The sequence below is a fragment of the Mustela putorius genome, unplaced genomic scaffold, assembly GCF_011764305.1.
Source record: "Mustela putorius furo isolate JIRA1106 unplaced genomic scaffold, ASM1176430v1.1 tig00003834_pilon_pilon_pilon, whole genome shotgun sequence".
NCBI lineage: Eukaryota > Metazoa > Chordata > Mammalia > Carnivora > Mustelidae > Mustela > Mustela putorius.
In genome coordinates, this window is record NW_025421987.1 from 102,567,860 (window position 1) to 102,575,138 (window position 7,279).

Sequence of the window (7,279 nt, forward strand, 5' to 3'; positions counted from 1 at the left end):
TGCAAAATGGTGTGATGAGAGCACTTATCTTTCAGACCTTGAAGATAAAGGACTTTATCTTGATGCCTGGTATTTCCTAAGTGGGTAGGGTGCAAGACAGTTGGGTGGCAGCAAGTCAGTGCCTTTCTGAAGATCTTCAGAGGGAAAGTTTTAGAGAGTTACATGTTCATCAGTTAAGATTATCTGGTAATGAGCAATAGAAATCTTTCTTGTCTAACACAGAGATGGAAGTGATGGGAAAGATGTTGAATATCTCACAGAGTTCAAGGGAAAACTGAACAGCCAAGCCACAGGAAGCCACAGGAATGTCTTGAAGGATGGAAGCTCCAGGGTCCCCCAGATAGCTCTAGAGGAAGATAGAAAGCATTTTTCCTGGAAACCTGTGCAAGTCTACATTGGAGCAGAAACACCTTGAGCAATGATGAGGATGGTGAAAGATGTGACAAAGCACCGCCACTGTCCCTGTCACTGGAGTGCACTCTTTTCATCAGTCCTACTGGTTTTCATGACAAATTGGTGAAGTAGACAATACAGGCATCAATATGAGCATCTTCTATACATGTAAGCTGAAGCTCAAAAGTTATGGGTGTTGCCCAAGGCCATCCAATTTATTCAAGGCAAAGACAAAGCTACACTTTGGGGTCCCTAGCAGCTATTATGGTGTAAAAGCTGTTTCACATGTGCTTCATGGGTAAGGAAAAACACTGAGGTTTCCAAAAATGACAGACTGTCTTCTGAGCCCAGAAGGTGGCCCAAAAAGAGCAGGCAAGAAGACTGTCCTCCACCATGAGAAAATGGGGATGGATGAGTCACTTCCTCCAACCCTGACTTTAATCTGTTTATCTCCAATTTTCCACATGACACTCTGTCTCTTTACTTCTCTATGCTTCTGACAGCACCCACCGAACTATAATTCTACCCCAAACTGAACACTCAAAAGAGAAAGCGATTGTCAGAGACCAAGGCTACATCTGTCTGTGATGACAGGCAGACACTCTGTCCTATAGCACAGGAACACAAATGTCAAAGGCACTTAGACCAGCTCCTTCCTGCTATTCCAGATGCCCCCACAATGACGAAGGCCCAGAGCGATCACCCTATGTCACAGGCTTCGTGGATATGAGCTATAATAGCTGACACTTGGCTCCCTTGCTCCCTGAGAGCTGGCTGCTGTCTGGTTTGGTATGTGGAACATTTTGTCGGAGGGACATGCTGGCCTGGGTTGAAAGTAATTCCCTTCAGCTCAGAACTGGGTGGTCTGTCACAAGATTATTTTTCAGTTCGATCTGGACTCTGGAATCCTTTGGACAGAGAGCTGGTATTTTCAAAGGTTAATAAGCCTGTCAGAAATTTCTTTCATGAGAAAATGGGATGCATCTGATTCATGAGAAAATGAGATGCGTCTGATTGACTGACTTGCATGCAGTCCCCAGATGAGGGGCCTGAGCATAATTTCACTTTAGACTCAGGACTGCATCATCCTGAAGATTCCTGGGGCCTGGACTGGTAGAGGCTGGCAGTAGGATGTAGTGGTTGCTGCCGACGGGAAGCTTGAACCAAAAGAGCAGAATATAAACATTTAGGACATTCTAAGCGTGTGTGCCTATATGTATGTGTCATGCAAATGTGTGTGTGTATATGTGTGTGGCTTCAGGGGACATACATGCGTGCATGTGTTTATGCATAGGTGGCCATTTTGTATGCATGTGAATGTGCATATGTTCCAAATATGTATGGACATGCATGTAAGTCCGCGTATGCATGTACACACACACATATATAAAGTGAGCATATGTGTGTGTGTGTGCACGCACGTGGTCTTGTCTGTGTACAGGTGAACATGCATGTGTTCACATGTGTATATTGGCCTGGGAATGGGGGCACTTTCAAGGTAAGAGTTTGGGGATCAGAGAAGATACGGGTTAAAATTCTAGCTCCACAACTCATTAGCTGTCTGAGCCCTTGCTATGTTTATATTCTGCCCTTGCTATTCCCCACCTTCAGTTCCTCCTCTCTAAGGTGACATGATAGCAGCTTCTACATAGGTTGAGAGTGAAGGTTGACAGACATGAAGCAATTGAGCTCTGGCTCACAGTCAGTGTCCACCCAGTGGTAGAGAGCATTATTGCCTTTACTGATAATGATCAGCATCATTCTGGTCTCATCTCATCTCGTCCCATGGCTGTGCAGGATTCCTTCTGTCTCCTTTAATTTTTTTAAGATTTTATTTATTTATTTGACACAGAGAGAGAGAGATCACAAGTAGGCAGAGAGGCAGGCAGAGTGGGGGGGTGGGGAAGCAGGCGCCCTGCCGAGCAGAGACACCCCCCCCCAATGCGGGGTGAAGGGAGTTTCCATCCCAGGACCCTTTGATTATGACTTGAGCTGAAGGCAGAGGCTTAACCCACTGAGCCATTCAGGCGTCCCCTTCTGTCTCCTTTAAAACCCATCCAGGGTGGGAAACATTTCAGATGGACATGAACTAGCCTGAACTAGCAGTTCAGAGACATGACTGACCAGACCGAATCCCCTCCTTCCCCTGGACTTCTGCTACATCAGTAAATCACAATTTCCCCATCAGGTACATCACACGAGTAAGCAGCTTTGCTCAATGAGTTTTCTTTCTATGCTGGTATGTCTTGTGGATATCAAAGTAATCCAAAGGTGGCTGGCCACCTTCTGCATCCCCAGTTGATTTTTTTAATAAATAAACAAGTAAACAAACAGGCTTATTCAGGTATAATGGGTATACAATAAATGGTACATGTTTAAAGCATATAATATAAGTTTTAACCTGTGTACACACCATGTAACCATCACCAGATCAAGATTACAAACGTGCCCGTCACCCCAAAGTTTCCTCATACCCCTTGGGATTTCCCTCCTCAATCTGTGAGACCACCGCTCTCCTCCCCTACACATCACCTTGCATATCCTAGAGTCTGGCAAAAAAGCATCCTAAGTACATATTCTTTTTCTGTCTGGCTTCTTCCACTCAGAGTAATTATTTTAAGGTTCACCCATATTGTCATGAGTATCAATAGCCTGTACCGTTTTATTGCTGACTAATATTCCATTATATGGATGTACCAAAATTTGTTACCCATTCACCTGCTGAGGGACTTTGGGATTGTTTCCAGTACTTGGTTCTTAAAATTAAAACTCCAGTTAGCATTTACATACAAGTTTTTGAACTTACGTTTCCATTTCTCTTGGGAAAATATGAATGGAATGGCTGAATCCCATGATAGGTGCATTGAACTTTTCAAGAAACTTCCAGAGTGTTTTCCAAGGTCATGGTGCCATTTTAAATCTCCTCTAGCAGCACATGAGACTTATCTCCTCAGTATCTTCTTGATGCTGGTCAGTCTTTTTAATTTTTGTCATTCCAGTATGTGCGTGTTTCTCATTGTGGTTCTTAATTTCATTAGCTTAATGACTAATGATTTTGAACATCTTTTCATGTGCTTACTTGCCATTCATGGATCTTCTCTGGTGATGTGTCTATTCAAATCTTTTGCCCATTTTTAAATTTCTTTCTTTATTTAATTTTTTCAGTGTTCCAAGATTCATTGTTTATGCACCACACCCAGTGCTCCATGCAATATGTGCCCTCCTCAATACCCTCCACCAGACTCACCCCACCCCAAACCACCCTCCCCTCCAAAACCCTCAGTTTGTTTCTCAGAGTCCACAGTCTCTCATGGTTCTTCTCCCCCTCCAATTTCCCCCCAACTCACTTCTCCTCTCCATCTCCCAGTGCCCTACATGTTATTCCTTATGCCCCACAAGTAAGTGAAACCATATGATAGTTGACTCTTTTGCCTATTTTTAAAGTTGGGTTGTTTTCTTGTTATTCTTGTTATTCCATAAAGTTGGCTTGCCTTTGTATTCTTCTAACAACATCTTTAACAAAGAAGTTTTTAATTTTGATGAAGTTCAATTTATCAACGTGTTTTTTTCATAGGGCTTGCTTTGCCTATTCCAAAATAACAAAGCGTTTGCCTATGTTCTCTTTTAGAAGATTCAAAGGTTTTACATTGCACATTTAAGTGTATGGTACATTTTGAGTTATTTTTTAAAAATATAGTGTGAGGAATGGGTTGAAGTATATTTTTGCATATGTATGCCAGTTATTCTGAATCATTTCCTGGAAAGACTACCCTTTCTGCACAGAATTGCCTTTGGAGCTTTTAAAAAAAAATTAGCCATCTTTATCTGTGTTGTGTGGGTATACTTTTGAAGTTTCTATTCTATTCCAGTGACCTGTTTTTTTTTTTTAAAGATTTTATTTATTTGACAGAGAGAGAGAGAGAGAGAGAGAGATCACAAGTAGGCAGAGAAGCAGGCAGAGGAGGGGAGGAAGCAGGCTCACCACTAAGCAGAGAGCCTGATGCAGGGCTCGATCCCAGGACCCTGACCATGACCTGAGCTGAAAGCAGAGGCTTAACCCACGGAGCCACCCCGGAACCTGGTGACTGGATTTTATTTATTTAATTTATTTATTTTAAAGATTTTATTTATTTATTTGAGAGAGAGAGAACACAGGTAGGTGAGAGGGGCAGAGGGAGAGAGAGAAGCAGGCTTCCCAGGGAACAGGGAGCCCAGTTCCAGGCTTGATCCCAGTCCCCAGTGTGGGACTCAATCCCAGGACCCTGGGATCATGATCTGAGCCAAAGGCAGACGCTTAACTGACTGAGCCACCCAGACGCCCCATCCAGTGGCCTATTTTTATATATTCATGTGAACAATATATGATTCTACTATTACTGTGGATTTATAATAAATCTTGAAATTGGATAATGTTAGTTCTCCAATTTTGTTCTCCTCTCCTTTTTTCCCCCCAAAGTTGTTTTTGCTATTTTATGTCCTTTGCATTTCCACATAAATTTTAGAATCGGGGGACGTCTGGGTGGCTCAGAGGGTTAAAGCCTCTGCCTTCGGCTTGGGTCATGATCCCCAGGGTCCTGGGATCGAGCCCCGCATCGGGCTCTCTGCTCCGCAGGGAGCCTGCTTCCTCCTCTCTCTCTGCCTGCCTCTCTGCCTAGTTTCTCTCTGTTAAATAAATAAAATATTTTTTAAAAATTTAGAATCAGTTTACAGTTTCTACAAAAATCCTACTGGAAGGGTGCTCGGTGGCTCAATCGGTTAATCATCAAACTCTTGATTTTTGGTTCAGGTCATGATCTCATGAGTTGTGGGATCAGCCGGTGGAGGCCCCACCCGCCTGGTGTTGGGCTCCCCCCTCACAGGGATTCTCTCCCTCTGCCCCTCCCTGCACTGGTGTGTGCATGCGCTCTCTCTCTCTCTCTCTCAAATAAATGAATCTTTTAAAAATACTCCTGTTGCAGTTTTGATTAAAATTATATCAAATCTTAGATCAAATCTCAGATCTCCAACAAAATCAAATGTATTCTCTCCAAATAAATCCATTTGGAAAGAACTGAGATGTTAACAATCCTGAGTCTTCTGACTCATTAATGATACTTATCTGTCCATTTATTTAGGCCCTCTTTAGTCTCTCTAAACAATGTTTGATAGTTTTCAATGTGCAGATCATACGTTTGGTCTGATTTATCCCTGTTTCATATGTTTGATGCCATTGTAAATGTTATTTTAGTTTCAATGTATGATTATTGCTAGTCTAGAGATACAGTTGATTTTTTTGTATTGCTCTTGTATCCTGAAAACTTGCTAAACTCACTTTTTAGTTCTAATAGCTTCTTTGTAAATTCCCTCAGATGTTTTACATTAACAATCACATTGTGAATAAAGATAGCTTTTACTTCTTCAATCTTCAATCTGGATAACTTCCCCCCACTCCCCACCAACTTTTTTTTTTTTTTTTTTTTTTTTTTTTTTTTTTTTTTGCTTAATTATACTTGTTAGAACCTCCAGGACAATGTTGGAGAGCAGTGGTGAGAACAGACATACTTGTCTATTCCGGATCTTAGAGGAGAGGCATTCAGTCTTGCACATTAAGTGTAATGCTGTTTTTCATAGCTGTCCTTTGTCAGGTTGCAGAAATTCATTTTATTCCTAGTTTGCTGAAAGTTTCTCTCAGGAATGAATGTTTAATTCTCATCAAACATGTTTTTAGAATCTGTTGAGATGATGATAGCATTTTTTAAATAGTGCATTAATACGGGGGATTACACGGATTGCTTTTCATATATGTTAAACCAACCCCACATTCCCAGAATAAACCACATTTGATAAGGATTTCTTTCTTTTTAATATATATTGTTGGATTTATTTGATAACATTTTTAGAATTTTTACTCTATTTTCATGAAGGACTGGTAGTTACTTTTTCTTGTAATCTTTGTCTGGTTTTACAATCAGGTATTGCTGGCTACCTAAAGTCAGTAGGGAAATCTTCATCCTGTGTGATTTTCTGAGAGAGTTTTTGTAGAACTCCTATTGCTTCTCCCATAAATGTTTGGAAGAATTCACCCATCAAGCCATCTGAGCCTTGAGTTTTCACTGTGGGAAGGTTTTTATTTTTTTAAGATTTTATTTAATTATTTGTTAGAGAGAGAGGACAATCAACTGGATACAGCAGGCAGAGGGAGAAGCAGCAGGCAGAGCAGGCAGAGGGAGAAGCAGGCTCCCTGCTGAGCAGGAAGTCCGATGTGGGACTGATTCCAGGACTCTGGGATCATGACCTAAACCCAAGGCAGATGCTTAACTGACTGAGCCACCCAGGCGTCCCTGTGGGAACGTTTTCAGTTAAAGTTCAATTTTCGATTACCTTTTCACTTTTATTTTTTTAAATGAGTTCTGGTAGTTTGTATCTGTGAAGGAATTTGTCCATTTCATCTAAGTTGTCAAATTTACTGGCATAACACTTTTTATAGTATTAACTAATTAGTCTTTTAAATCTGTAGATTTTATAAAGATAGCACTTCTCTTATTCCTGATATTAATAACTTGTATATTCTTTTTTCTTTCTGATGAGTCTAGATAAAGGTTTATCAATTCTATTTATCATCTCAAAGACCAGTTTTTGTTTTCATATTTTGCTTTGTTTTTGTGTTTTCTATTAATTTCTGTTTGATCTTTATTATTTATTCCCTTTATTCTGTTTACTTTTCTAGTTTCTTAAGGTGGAAGTGGAGGTTATTGTTTGGGGATCTTTTTTCCCTCCAATATCGGTGTTTAGTGCTATAAATTTTCCCTTGAAATTGTTTTAGCAGCATCCCACAAATTTTATATGTTGTGTTCTGTTTTTATTTTCATTCAGATCAAATACTTTTACATTTTCTTTGTTACTCCTT